At 47.8% G+C, this 15,446-nt stretch overlaps 1 protein-coding gene across 15 annotated transcripts in view; it reads left to right on the plus strand.

The window, feature by feature from the left end:
- The first annotated feature begins 304 nt into the window (after window positions 1-304).
- ARNTL (aryl hydrocarbon receptor nuclear translocator like) overlaps window positions 305-15,446 on the plus strand; it is a 99,345-nt gene continuing 84,203 nt past the window's right edge. For all 15 annotated transcript variants that reach the window (XM_042906842.1, XM_042906844.1, XM_042906845.1 and 12 more), the window contains exon 1: window positions 305-409. The gene's annotated coding sequence lies outside the window, so the exon portion shown is untranslated. The remainder of the gene's footprint in view (window positions 410-15,446) is intronic.

Consider the following 15,446-nt stretch of genomic DNA (forward strand, 5'->3'; position numbering starts at 1 on the left):
CAGGTAAACCAGCCCCCACCGCCCCGCCATTGGTCAGAGGCCTCTCTAGCCGCCACACAACTGGCCAGCGGGCCGCCGAGCGGCGCGCGGATTGGTCGGGCGCGACCGCCGAGACCGGCTCCCTTCGGGCGCTCGGATTGGCTGGCGGAAAGAGGCAGGTATCCGGGCTCCGCGGCTCCTCCATTGGTGGGCGGGGAAGGGGGGTTGGGCACAGCGATTGGTGGGCGGGGGGCCGGGCCTGGGCCGGCGGGGAGCGGATTGGTCGGAAAGTAGGTTAGTGGTGCGACATTTAGGGAAGGCAGAAAGTAGGTCAGGGACGGAGGTGCCTGTTTACCCGCGCCGGACTCACCGCCGCCGCCGCCGCGGGATCCGAGTGGGGGCGCGGACGCGGGCGCTCCCGCGAGCCACGGTGAGTGTCGGGCCGGCCGCGGCCGGCGGCGCGGCCCCGAGCACCCCGTCGGGGGCCGTTAGCACCCTGGCAGGCGCGGCGCCCCCGCCGCCGCCCCGGGCGCAGCCCGGCCGCCGGGGAACCCTGCCCGACGTGCCCGCTGCCGGCCTTAAAGGGCCCGTGCCCGCTCCCTGCCCCCACCCCAGCCGCGGGAAGGCTGCGCCCCTTAAAGGCGCCGCGCCCGGCCGCCCCCATCCTCTCTCGCGGGGGCTGGCACTGCAGGGTTGGGCGGGCAGAGGTGCCGCAGGCGCCCTTAAAGGGACCGGGAAAGTGTCCGCGGGAGTACCTACCTCCTCTCAGGGGGCATCGCTACCTGAGGGGTGGGGAGAGGAGGGAGGAAGCAGCCAGCTGCCTCTTAAAGGGACAGCTCCGCCCTTTGGGAGCAATGATCCGGCTCTGGGCGAGTCCTAGAATGTATCCCTGGGAGCTGGGGGGGAGGGGTGGGAGCCCTCGAGAGGACCATTCTTGACGGCTGCACCCCAAGGGCGTTGGGCAAGCAGTGCCTCTTCTGCCCTTCCTCCCCATCTCCTCCACTTCCCTTTCGGGAGCCAGCGGGGCTGGGAGGGGGTGGGGAGGGCGTCTCCGTCGGGCTTGGGGAGTCCGAGCCTGCTCGCCCCTTCGGCCCAGTCGCGGGGCCTGGCGCTGCACCCGGGAATCCGGGCCCCAAGATGGGGCAGACCCCAGCTTGCGAACTTTCGTCCGGCCTGCGCCGTCTGGGTCCTCGGCGGCCCTGGGAGGATCCCCCGTGGTCTCTGAGCAGGTGCCCGACGGCACGGGGACGTCCCGCGGCGTCCAGGTGTGGGCCCGCCACCCGCCCTGGAAGCCCGGGAGCCCCGCGGAGAGCGCTGCGAGGCTGGCTCTTGCACCGAGTTTGACAGATGTCAGGGAAGAAAGGTTCCCATTCGCGATTGCCGAGCGTTGACAGCCACGAGAGCTCTCGTTGGCTCTGAGGTAGAAGTGGAAGAGTAGAAATTAACGCCGACCTTGTCGGGCTTCAGTCGGTGACCCCGAGGGGTCACAAAAGCCTGCTCCGGACGGCAGGCGGGTGTCGGAGGGCAGGCGCAGGGGAAGGAAGGGTTGTCCTGAACATCGGCGTCGGTTGTCCCTGGCAGTGCTGGCCGATGAGGGAGCAGGCTGACACCCCTCACCCCACATTCCCTAGCCCCCTTTCCCTCCTCTGCTTCGGCCCCTTGGCCCCTTCCCGGTCCAAAGCGTTGTTTGGGCACTTTGGCGCTTGCTAGTCTCTTCTCCCTGCTTACGAAGCTACTCCTCAGCATGCAATTATTAGCCAAGTTTTCTCACCCAGCTTCCAGAAATAAGATTCGGTATTTGTGCAGAAGCATTTCCTGGCTGTACCTGTATTTCCAGGATCTCCGTTAAAAAAAAAAAAAAAAATCCACAAAAGCTGCCCATTAGATGCATCTCATTTCACACAAGGCTTGCTTGTCCTTCTGACATCTGCTGCTGTTCTCCCCTTCATCTATTTTTATATGACAACTATTATTTTAATTCTTCTGGTCCCATTGATATCAGGATCTGTCAATTTGGGTTGGTGGAGTTTTTAATTAATGTACTGGTTGAATCATGAGCTTAAAATAATCATTGCTGCTCTTGAGCAGTTTTGAATAATCTCATGCTCTTCGAGCTTGCAAGTAAAAAAAAAAAATCACTGCTGTCAAATTAAATTTCCATATCAATGAAACTCCAAAATATTTTTTAAAACACAAAATTGAATCTTTCGGTCCATGATCTGTTACTGAGTTCACTTGAAAACAGTTCGTTGAATGCTGTTTAGAAAAGGCTTTGAAATTGCCTGTGTCATCTGAACCCGGATCTGTGGAGGTATTTTGGTTTCGATGGTTGTTGTAGCCAGTGAATAATAATAATAATAATAATAATTATTATTATTATTTAAAACTGTAGTTAAATTTGTGCCTTATTTTAACCCCTACAGTTTAAAAAGAGGGCGAGAGAAAGGAACAGGTGGGGTAAAAAGCACTAGCTGAGAGTTAGAACATGCTGGTCCTTGCCCAGACTTGGGTTTTCATGGCTGTGCCGCTTCAGGCAAGTCATTGAACCTCTCTGGGTTCTGTTTGTCTCAGATGGAAAGTCAGGCTGTTGAAGTACGTGATCTCAAAGGTTCCTTCTGCGCTACAGTTCTCTGCATCTAAAGTTTTAATACATTTGAGTTCAGGTTGGTATTTACCTGCTCAAGCCTCCAGAACATCTGAGCTGAAGTCCTATTTTCATAGGAAACTTCAACAGAACAACAGATGGGGTTTGAACGAATCCATTTAGAATGATTTATAAAATGATGATTACTCAGGAGTTTGTCTGCCTCTCACAGAAGAGGTTCTGCATGCCACAGAGAAGAAAAGGAAGTGGTCGTGTTTTCAGATTTAGCCCTCAATACCGACAATCTCTGTGCAATTTATATACTAAACAATGAACAAGCACTGTAGAAAGACTTGGCTGTGTTAACAAAACTGCCTGAGAATCTGTGAAAACTAAATATTTAATATGTCTCTTTGGTGGAAGAGTTGCCTTCCTTCCATGAGATTTCTTCTGTTTGTGATTGCAACATCAGCTCTGAGGGTGGTGGGAGAAAGTCAGTATTAAGGAAACAGTTTCTGCCCCTTACGATGTTATAGTTATGGAGTGATTTTAGTCAGCATCATGGTAGATACTTGCAGGGAGGTAAAAAAAAAAATCCTTTCTAGACCTTGGGGTGGTGAGGAGTCCAGAAACACCCACATGCTGCCCTTCTCGGGTCTTTTCTCTCCTCATTGCTACTTTGTCCCAACACCCAGACTTAACCCCAAACACCCACCCTGGCTTTTCCCTTCTTTCTCTCTGGAAACAAGACCTGCTCTGACTTGAGCCCCCTCAGCATCTCTTCCTTCCTGTTCAAAGCATCCTGTCTCTTTCCTCCGTGGCTTCTCTTCTCTTTCCAGATCAGAAAAAGTAAGTGGATCTCCCCTCTTTCTTTTTCTCAGACCTTCATTTTGGGTGGGAGCCTTGACTCTGGCGGCAGGACCTGGGACTGGGGTTTGGATCAGACGAGTGCTTGACCCCTCTGACCACAGGCTCCTCCTCTGCGGTGTAGTGACAGTGCCAGCTTCATGGAGTCCGTGTGAGGATCAAGGGAGATGATGCGTGTAAAATGCCTGGCACACAGGAAGCCCTCCCTCAGTGCCTGCTGCCACTCCCTCCCACCGCTGCCAGGGTCCTGCCCGCTGAATAGCTTTTCATGCTGTTTGTCCTCAGCCTCCTCATCAACCCCAGAAAAGCCTTCCTCTCAGTTTAGGAGAGGAAGGATAGAAGGAGAAGAAACAGCCCTTCTGCGGGCCTGCTGTGCAGCAGGCGGCTTTCACTGGTCTGTACGTGGTACCCCTGAACCTGTGTGTCTATCTCTCCCCTCCCTGCCCAGCAACCTCTCACAGGGGCTGTGCGCATTCACCTCATTCTCTCTCGTCTGCTCTGCCCTTAGCTCCCACCCTCTGGCTCCTTTCAGCCTTCTCTATAGTTCTTCTCAAAGATCTCCAAAGTCTTTAAGTCTTGAATTCCAGGGACCCGTTCTTAGTGTAGAATGGTCGTTCTGGGCCCCTTTGCAGCTGTAACCCTGTCTTTTCCTCCCTTCTTGAAATCCCCTCCTTCTTCTGCCTTGCCATGATGCTTTCTTGGTTCTCTTGCTGCATACCCTAAAGGTACGTTTTTGTCTTGGCCCTGCGCTTCACACTGTTCCACTCACCCAGGGTCCCACTTTCAGTCCTGATCTGTCTCTTCTGCTTCGGCGGCTAGCAAGTTCACTGTACACATTAACAGTAGCCTGGAGCCGGCATCTGTGACCTTGGAGTTAGAGGTTGCAAACTGCTTGCAAGCACTGTCTCCTTTCATCCTCCTGACACACTGTTGCCTATACCCCTTCACAGCCAAGCTGTCCTGAGGGGCAATTTGTTTGAGCGGTTAAAGGTGCAGACTTTGGAGTGTCATATCCTAACTGTTCCTTACCAGCTTTATGATCTGGTCAAGTTGCTGTGCTCACTGTGTCTTGATGTCCTCAGTGATAAGACCAGGATCTCCAGAGTCCTTACCTCAAGGAGTTGTGGTGTACATTGAATGAGTTAAAACTATGAAAAATACGTGAAGCTATTCATGGCGCATAGTAAGCATTCAGTGAATGTTAGCTCTTGGTGCTTCTGGTCCCTCTCGCCTTTCCATATCCAGCCTGCCTGTCTGTGTGCACAGGACTGTCTGGTCAAACTGAAGGGCTGTCCTTTCCCTGGACCGGCCCTTGGCTCTTCCCGTGCTCCAACTGATGTCCAAATCTTACTCTTCTCTAAGACCCGGCTCAATTGCTTGGTCCTGTAGGAGCTATGGAGCTATTCATTTTGTTTTTCTTCCTCCCCACACCTGGTAGCAGTACCCTCCAGCTCTTGATCTAGCTCAGATTCTTAGGTACTGCCGCATCTGTGTTGTGTTGGGCCGTCTCTGGGAATATGTGTCTTGCTTGCTCAGGCTAAGCAGTTTGGGGGAGTTCATCTTGGTTTCCCAAAATCACAGGCACAGGGAGCCTTCAGGATGTGTTTGCCCCATCTCAATTGATGATCTTGAGGAGGAGGAAAGGGGATGGGATGCACCAGGGGCACCAGTGGTCATGGCCATGAGTAGGCGGGTTTACAGGGAAGGGGGGTTTGAGGTGGGGACTTTCGTGGTAGGGAAGATAAGATTGGATACGCTTTAGTCATCTTTGCTTTAGGGGAACGTTGAGTGCTGGCATATGATGAGAAATGATTTTTACATTAGCACATGCTGTCCTTTTAAATAGTATAAACTCATGTTCATCCAGTCTGGTTAAAGAAGGGGGAATGGAGGTCTTGATTTCATATTCTGGTTAATACTCTACCCATTGGATTTTGTACGTATACTGAGTAAAACATTTACATGTATTTATGCCTTCAACTACCATTTGAAATGTGTGGCCTGGGCAAATTAGTTAGCTTCTTTGAGGCTGACTTACCTCATTTGCAAAACAGAAATAGTAATAATGATGGTAATAGCGGCTAGCATTTATTGAACACTATGTGCCAGCAAAGATGTTAGTCACCTTATGTTTATGAACTTGTTTAATCTTCCTTACAACCCCATGAGGTAGGTCCAGTGATTATCCTTATTTTACAAGTGCAGTGGTTTTGGAAACTGCCCAGGGTCACTCGGCTGGTATGGGGCGGGACAGGACTCGTGCCCAGAGGACTCCGGAGTCGGCCCTCTAGCCCCTGGAGTCGGGGCCTGCGGGGGGGAGCCCCCACATTGAATCCTGTGTATGCAGTGCCCCGCACCGTGCCAGCAGGCCAGGAGGCCCGTAGTGGTTGGCAACCCGTGTTACAGCCGACAGATGTGGTTGTGCACCTGCTCTCCAGCAGGACTGAAGTCCTCTGCGGGGGACGCCACGCACGGTTGGGTCTCACCCTGGCAGCAGTTACAAGGGCTTGTGAGCATTCTCTTCACATCCTGTTGTGCATTTCTGTCTCTTGCTTCCTCGTGCCTTTCTGCGGCACTGCTCTGACATGGGCCCCGTGTGGCTCAGCCAGCCCCTCCGGGATGGTTCCAGGTGTGAGATGGACCTCTGAACAGAGCCCAGTACCCCTGCCTCCCCCGGTAGCCATCTGCAGAGGAAATGCAAAGGAGCCCTTTTCAAGAGTCTCTCACCTTCTTCCTCCTCTTCCCAGCTTCTTAACCCAAAGACAGGCACCCACAGCCTTGGTGTATATATATATTTTTAATGTCAGTTGTTTCCCGAATACATTTAGATAGTAAGGGAAACATTGTCTTATGTCAAGAACCTGTTACATAAAAATGTGTTATATAATGTTCAAATATATATACTGCACAGTGGAATTAGATACCACTTTTTTCCCCAAAGAATAAGAAGATAATAAACACAGGCTTTACTGAATGTCATTAATCTTGGAGCTGGAAGGCCTGGAAAGACATGCTCTGCCCTCAGAGCTATTGTTTTGAACCTCCGTTATCCTCCTCGAGTGCTCCAAGTGTAGGATGTATGGGAAGTTGACCTGAATCTGCCATGGAATGCTACCGTGAAATACTCTGGCAATCGTCTTTTCCAGGGGGACAGAATTCCTTGACATCTTGCTCACTTGTGTTTTTCTTACATCTAAGCAGAGGGAAGAAGCTCTTTTTGCCCCTGACGCTCGGATCACCGAGGCCATCTTCTAACCGGTTTCCTGTTCTAGCCTCTACTTCCTTCAGTTCTTCCCACACAGTGTGGTCATCTTTGCCTTCCAAAACAGCCCTGTTTGCAGTGGCACGTGGTTGACACCCGCGTGTCCAGGGCTCCAGGCTCCCCAAGGTCCGGCCCTGGTCCCCCTCGCCAGCCCAGCTCCTCCACCCCAAGCCCCATTCCCGGAATGGGCCGGGTGCCCGAGGTTCAGTTCTGCTTGTCTCTGCCCTACCTGGGCTACTCCATGCCATACTCTTCCCTGCTGTCTGTCTTGCTCATGTCTCCCCCTTGACCTCGGTGGCCTGACCTCTTAGCCTGCCTTGAATCTCACTTCTTTGTGAAGCCTCCTCTGGTGACATTTGCCCCCTTTACACACACACACACACACACACACACACACGCTCTCTCTTTTTTACTTTTGATTGCCAGCCATTCATTCAGAAGCAGTGGTACTTCATAATTAGCAAATTATCACATTGTATTTAATCAGGATGGCCAGTTCTCTCACTTTTTAATTGTTCCATGAATAAATATCTTGTCCTCACTTCCCATTCTCCAACTGTACTCATTTACTCCTTCAGTGTCGTGTGTTGGAGGCCTACCATGTGCACAGCAGTGTTACAGGCACCGGGGATACAGCAGTGAACAAAACAGAGTCCCAGCAAGAGACAGATAAGCAATTGAAGACGTTAGCTCCTGGTCGTGATAGATGCGAGGAAAGCAATCACATAGAGTAAAACAATAGCGATGATGGGAAGGAGGTTGCTTTAGCCAGGTCCTCTGGGGTGGCCTTTCTGGAGAGGTGACATTTGAGCTTGGTTGCAGGAAGCTCTGGGGAAAGGTGTCCCAGGATGCGGAAACAAGGCCCTGAGGTTGGAAGTATCTTGTTTTTGAGGAAAGTAAAGGCCATTGTAACCGGATTATGAGATACACTTGTGTACAGATGTTTTATCCTCCTTGTAACCTTCACCCAGTGCCAGAAAGTCCCTGTAAATACTTGCATACAGAATTGGAGCATTTGTAAATTGTATAAATAGCAGTTGACTCTACTCTGCACAGTAGGCTTTTAATAAAACTTTATATGGCACACAAGCAAGTTCACAGCTTGAAGGGTTTTCTCATCAATGTACACCTAGCATGTATCACCAACTATGGAAGTTTTAATTGTGTTTAGTGCAGAACTTCAGACCTCAGAATTCTGTTTTACATGCACAGCTATCTTAAAACCAGCTCTGTTCCACAAGTTCATTTGTAAGGCAGTTGAAACATGGGATAAGTTTTTCTGTAGAGAAAAAGATGAACTAAATGGTGGTTTCGTTCCCCGGCGAGCCCGCAAAAGTCATTTCATGCTGACTGTAGCTGAAACCATACTGTTTAGTGCTGAAGTATCATCAGCATTAATGGAGCCTTCTGCAGCCAGACCCCCGCATCTAGATGGCGTTATAGGTCAGTTACTATAGGCCTTAATGGGACTCATTTACCTCGGTCACACCTCCTATTTTTCCTGTCTGCCAAAAAGTTTTATAAAAGGAATTCTTGCCTTTGTGCCTTTAAGATTTAGCTCCTTGTGTTATAAAGGAGACAGTGGCGGGCAGAGTAGGGAATGCCCTGCACTGGGGGGACTGGGAGAGCCCGGGGCCCAGTCTTAGCCCAGTCCCTGACTTGCTGAGTAACTTTGAGCGAACCGCCCTCACTGAACTTTGATGTCTCAGGTCCTTCTTGGATATAAAACCCTGTTTTCTCACCACAGTGGGAAAACATACATGTATTTCATCGTTCAAACCTACCTCAAATGACTACCTCTAGTTTCTTCTTGAAGTAGATGTACTCAAATGACATGAGGAGCTCAAGGAGTTCTGTGTATGGTGCTCCGCAGTTAGACGTTCCGTCTGAACCTTGATTTTGATCTGCTGTCTTTCTTAATGAGTGGAAAGAAATTTTGTCCTAGAACTTTTGGTCCAGATAAGATTTCTGTGTTCTTGGCCAACTTATCTTCCATATAATTATGTAAACTGGTTTTTCTTTTTAACTCTTAGGGATAAAAATGGTGACTATGGTTTGTTTCTTATGAATTATACTTATAAGTGCCCTTAGGGAATGGAACAAATTTGCAGGAGAGAGCAGAGCTGAAAGAGTGTGGGATCAAAAACAATTTTAAATGTTAAATGCAAAGCTATTTTCAGTATCCTGCTGGAGGAAAAAAAAAAATTTTTTTTTAAGGCTTTAGACGATGGAAGAGGTTTCTGCTCCAAAGGAGAAAAGAGCCTCAGGGTTTTGCAGTAGAGAAAGCTACCTGATCCTTTAACTGACGACCACCCCTCCCTTCCTCCTTTCCCCCTCTCTGAGTTTCTTTTTGGCATCATGAACCACATTTGCCATTTGAGAAGTTTGCTGTGTAAACGACTAGCTTTGCTAGTTGCAGAGCTCAATTGGGACGTAGGGTGTTAGGGAGTTAGCATTCAGATGGCTTAGGGTGCAGAGTGCTTTGTCGCAGAGTTCCCCACCGGATTCAAGTGAGGGAAGCCTCATCAGGACAGAAACAGCACTTCTAGCAAGGCCTCTGTTTGATCAGCTGTGAATGATGCTTGATTGTTTTTTCTCTTTTCCTTACTTGATGGCACAGCAAGGAGTTGGGGCAAGAAGTTGTTGCTGGATTTCACTTTGGAGTTGGAAGGTGGCATTATACCTTGTGTTCCTCCTCAGATGCTAGAATATGAGTAGGAATTTTTGTCTGTTTTGTTCTCTGCTGTAACCCCAGCAGCTAAGACAGTGTCTGCACAGAGTAGTCACTCAATAAATACTTACTGAATGAATGAATTCAGCCTGAGAAAACCTCAACTTTCTTTTCCTCTCTAACTGTGTAGGCTCATGAGCTTGGTCTCGCAAGGTACTTTGGAATGTAGATTACCATTTCCTTTTGACATCTGTGTTTTTCTTGTTCTTCAGGTTGGCCAGATATCAGTATCTTTTATTGATGATCAGGACTTAACTGGCCATGGTTGTCCCTGCCTGGCTGATGTTCATCTTTGTGTTATCTTTAATTGGCCTCAAAGTACAACAAATCAATAGCCGAACCATATCAACTAAAAGAAAATGTACTGTGTATTTCTTTGGGCATAGTACTACACGTTTATTTATTCAGTCAACATATGTCTGAAGGGCCATTATACCCGGCACCCAGGCTACACCTAGAGGAAGAGCAGAAAGAGTTGTTGTAGGCATACCTGGCTGGCTCAGTTGGTAGAGCAGGCAACTCTTGATCTCGGGGTTGTAGGTTGGAGCCCCATGTTGGGTATAGAGATTACTTAAAAAATAAAATCTTAAAAAAAAAAAAACAAAAGAAAAGAGAAGAAAGTTGTTGTACCCAAGGAGCCTTCAGTTTAATCTGTTGGTAAAAAATAATCCAAGGCCATGTATAATGCCAATAAAGTAGTCTAGACTACCAATAAGTACTACAGGAATTCAGAGACCAGAGGGATTTTTGTGAGTTGTTATGGTAGGGAGGAAGCCTCTTAGAAATGAGCAGGTTTAATCCAGACCTTTAAGGATGGGTAGAATTTAGATTCACAGACCAGGGAGTGGATGGAGTGGGGGGACATAGCACCATTAAAAGCGCAGAGGTAGGAATGACCAACCTGCATAGAGACTTGCCTAGAATGGAGAGTTCTCAAATAGTGGTGGGAATTTAAGTTTGGAAAATTAGTCAGTGCCTAAACATGATGCATGCCATTTCAGATGATACCAATTGGTAATATATACAGAGTTCTTATGATGTCCTTAGCACCTCACGTGTATTATCGGATTTAATGCCCACAAAACCCCACGTAGTGGAACTATCATTAGCATCACTGTAGAGAGGACGAACTTGAAGCACAGAGTGATCCAGAGACCTCCCTAAGGTAGAGGGTCCAAGCTTAAAAACCAAGTCATAGAAGCTCTTGACCATTGGACTCTGCTGTCTCCCAGTGTCCTCCACCTGCAGGATTTGGATTTAGTTGGGGTGTTAGAGTCATGAGCTGAAAGTGAACAAGGCTCTATTTAGCCCACTCCTTCATATTGTAGATGAAGAAACTGCAGGTTAAGTGACAAGTTAAAGTTTACCTGGTGAGGTAGAGACTGCTAAGCAGTGGAAGGAGAATCACTGAAGTTGTTTCCACTGTGATTATGATTACCATTTCAGTGATGTGAAATGATTATCCCTAGAGCATTAGTCCAGTGTGAGCGTTTCTGTTGGACTGAAGAAAACAAAGAAGGACTAGCTGCAGCAGAGACCTGATAGGAGGCTGCTAGCTGAATCCAGACAGGAGTTGGAGGGAGCCAGAGCTGGGAATTGTCAATTATGTTAATCGGCATGGCTGTTTTCTGTCACCCTTTAGATCTTTAGAGTGCAGGCAACATCTGCCTGTGAGTGCCTTTCAAGTATGTGAATCTGCACTGTACTGTGACCGAAATGCCTTGCTTAATGAATTCTCCAGAAGCAAAGCACCATTATGGAAGTTGAATGTTTAAAAAACAAATACCCACATTTTCTGGAAAGAGCACCAGATTAGGAACAAGATAACTTGCATTCTAGGCTGCTTCTGCTACTTAAGCACCAGATAGCCTAAGTCAAATTACCTAAATGTCTCAAACTGTGGCTGATTCCTTATCAGTGGCACAGGTGTAACAATTCTCATCCAGCCCCTTACAGTGTGGTTCTGATGCTGGAGTGAGATAAGGAAAGAATAAGGGGTTTGAAAGCTGCAACGTTGCTCCCTGGTTGAAGGGGGGCAGCCATCGTAGTTTTAATAGTGAAGGTGTACTGGCCTTGCAGGGATAGTCTGGAGGAGCTGAAGGAAGTTTCCGCCCCCAGGGCTTGTTTGGGGATGAGGCGCTGTCCACCAGATGGGTGCTGACGGGCCTCACTTTGCTGGGTATGACCATATTTTAAAGGTGACAATGTATTTCACCCTAGAAATGGGGAGCCACAGCCTGGGCATGACTGGAAGGTTAGGCACAGATATTCACGTTAATCTCTTCTCTGGACACACCTCTCAGGATAATGATGAGCAGGTGTGAGCCAGAAAACAAAGTGCCAGGATCTAGCTAACTGGCCAGTTGGGTATGCTTGGATGTTTCACCTATCCTGGGGCATGAGGCAGAAATCCAGAAGAACCTTGATTAGCCTAGGAGCTAATGGGTGAGCCAGCATGCTGTCCAGGTAAAACCTGATTACAAAGCCCGTAGCAAAGTCTTGACTGGAGATGTGACACATCTTAATTTTTCTTAGTTTTGCATGGATGATGATGATGATGATGATGATGATTCATAGCAATATCTAACCTTTGAGTATTTGCCATATGCCAAGAACTGTGCAAAGTGCTTATATGCCTTTTGCCACTTAATACAGTAGCCCTGTGGGGTGGACACTGGCAATCTCACTTTCTAATTAGGGAGACCGAGACCCAGAGATGCTTCAGATAACACACAGTGGGTGGGAAAGCCATGATTCAGACCCAGGACAGTCTCCAGAGCCTGAAATCTCAACTGTTACCTTCTTTCTTCCTTTTCCTGGCACCCCACATGCTTCCTGCCCCTGGTTTTGAGGTTTCTGACAGCACGGTGGATCTCCGGAAGGCATTTTTGGTTGATAAATGACATGTCACCCAGTGGCCTCAGCTCACTGTGGCTCGCTTTTCTTGGTAGCCCGTGGCTGACATCGAGCAGCTCTCACTGGCTGCTTAAAGCTCATGAGCAAAATGATGCCAACACTGAATGTAGCAGATTGACTAACTCTTGCTGGCTAATGCATGTGGGAATTTTAAGGAAAGAAAAATAAGACAGTGAAAGGGATTGCTCTGGGTCAGTTTTTCAAAAAGTGTAGCTTATACTCTGCTCAGTGTTCATTACCATGCTTGTCAAAATCTCCCCACAAGAGCCTTTGCAAATGTCAAGATCCTGATGATACTATTTACCTCCATGTGTGATTTACAAAGTAACTTTTGCATGCATTGTCTTGTTTAGTCTTCACCACAGCGCCATGAGGAGAGGTGTTTAGAAAGACTTGTTTTGCTGGCTGTGAAATACTTGGGGAGTTTAAGCGACTGCCTGGGGTCCCAAAGCTAAGTCAGTAGCACCGCCAGGGCTTACACACTCTTTTCTGACTTTAACTCTTACTCTGTTCCCCAGTTTCTTTTCGCTTTGTCTGTTGAAAATGTTAAGTGATCTGATTTACTGTATTGAGAAGTCAGCAGGGATTATTAAGGTGAAGTATTTTGTGCTACACACTGTTAGAGAATCAGAATAAATAAAAAGTCATGTATGGTTGTTGTGTTGGGCAATTGGTTTGCACCTACTTTGTATGGCATAGGACATACATATAGCTTTGCAGTATATTGTTGGACCAACAGCCCTCTTAGCTTTAAAAGTCCAAAGGCTTTGGGGCACCTGGGTGGCTCAGTCCGTTAAGCGTCCAACTTCAGCTCAGATCGTGATCTCACGGTTCATGAGTTCGAGCCCCATGTCTGGCTCTGGGCTCAGAGTCTGGAGCCTGCTTCGGATTCTGTGTCTCCCTCTCTCTCTGCCCTTCCCCCACTTGTGCTCTGTCTCCTTCTCTCTCTCGCTCTCAAAAATAAACATTAAAACAAATTTTTAAAAAAAGTCCAAAGGCTTTAATAGATGACATTCCTTTAAAAGTTGACCATCAAGTTCTTGGTTAGGAACACAAGCTCCTGTTATCACATTGTTTCCATGGAGAAATTAGCCTTGGCTCACATCATTTCAGCTCTTGGTGCCTTTTCCAGGAATGGAGTGAACTGCTTTAGGAGAGAGAGCTGGTCATTCTTGTCACCTAGAGCTCTCTCCCCTCCTATAAGTGCAGGGGGCTGATTTACTTCTCTGGGCCCTCTCAATTTTTCCTGTGATCTGAACATAAATCATCTGTGAGGTACTGCTAATTTCATTTTTTAGAAGCTTTCCATGAAACAAACCTGAATGGAACGTTTTCCTATATAGGTTTGAACCTCCCCTTTAAAGTATTTAATTGGTGGGGCACCTGGGTGGCTCAGTTGGTTGAGCGTCTGACTTGGTTCAGTTCATGATCTCATGGTTCTCTGAGATCTATGAACCATGATCTCATGGTTCATAGGTTCAAGCCCTGCGTCAGGCTCTGTGCTGACAATTTGGAGCCTGGAGCCTGCTTCGGATTCTGTGTCTCCACCTCTCTCTGTCCCTCCCCCACAGGGCTCTCAAAAATAAATAAACATTTAAGAAAATTATTTTTTAAAAAAGTATTTATTTGGTGGCAAGGGGCTTTACTAGGAGAATGTAAAACTGGTCTCGCTCAAGCCTTTTCAGTTGGGACACCAAGCAAGTTCCTGTATTAAAGAGATCCATGGACCATGGCTGAAACTAGTCCTTAGCAGCCAGTGGTCCAAGCCTTCTATCTTCAACATGTGGCTTCCACTTGATGGTTGAAGGCAGAAGCTTCCATTTTTACCATCTCCTGAGGGAAAAGCTAAGGGGGGAACACCTGCAGTCATTTTAAGGGCAAGACCTGGTAGTAGCACATTCTTTTATTCTAGGGGCCAGAATTAGTTAGTTAGTTGTACTAACTAGAGGTACGGCTACATCTAACTACGAAGGAGGCTGAGAAGCATCTTGAGGTGGGAGGTCATGAGTCCAGCAAAAACTGTATTTAAAAGTGGAGAGGATATAGAACATGAGGGGAAATTTGCAGCATGCTGCATTGTGGTACCAGTGGGAAGGATTAAATAGAGTTTGAAGCTGGTGCCAGGAGAGCTGGGAAGATGCCTGAGTCCAGGGTCAGGATCTAGGCAGGCACACAGAAATCTTGGCGTATGTAGCCATCTAGAAGTCAGGGCAACTCATTGCTCAGAGACGAGGCTGCCAGGTAGAACCAAGGTTCCAGAGGTGCCGAGGTGCTGGAGGGAATATGAATAATCTAGAAGACTTCAGTTGTCAGAGGAAATTCATCAATGTAAGTGGTACAGTAGAAAGAGCACTGAGCTAGGAGTCAGAAGACCTGGGTTTGAGTCCATCCACTTCTGCTTCATAACCTGGGGCAGAAGGCTTTGATGAACATTTGCTTTATCATCTACAATGTGGGAATAATGGTGATGGCCTTTCCTGTCTCCCAGGCTTAGGGTGAGTAATGGAAGGGGAAGTGCCCTGCAAACTGAGCTCCATGGAAACTGGCATAGCATCTGTGTTATTCACCTGTATGTCCCCAGCACCTGGTGCAGTGGTGGGGAAAACTTGCATTGTGTGGAGATCTTGGTCCTGGACAGTGTTCTCTGCTAGGCAGAGTTGTTCTTCTGTTCGTCATTGGCCAAGGTCTTCATTGGCCAAGGTAGAGCCACATACCCCACCAGGGTGTGGGCAGACATCAGGGCAGCTCCCAACCAGGTAGCATAGGACATATAATATGTCTTTGGCAGAGCCACTTGCTTACTCCACTGACGAGGTGACAGAATACAACAAAAGGGGAGCTAGGACTTCCATTTGGATGTTATGGTCCCCGAATATGAAATGATCATTTTTAACTGGTCTGGTCTTCCTGCAGATTAGAAGATGAAACCTTCCCAAAGCTGTTAGAACATGACCTCTTGCTTCAAAATAGTAAGATGTAGTTATAAAATTCCTCTGTTGATTTGGAAAAAAAAAATATGTGGCTTGTTCAAAACAATAAATGTTTACTGAAAATATGATCTAGATAAGAGAATACAAAAACAAGCTTATGGTTTCTATCCCGTGGAC

Source organism: Panthera leo, chromosome D1 (genome assembly GCF_018350215.1).
Source record: "Panthera leo isolate Ple1 chromosome D1, P.leo_Ple1_pat1.1, whole genome shotgun sequence".
Lineage (NCBI taxonomy): Eukaryota > Metazoa > Chordata > Mammalia > Carnivora > Felidae > Panthera > Panthera leo.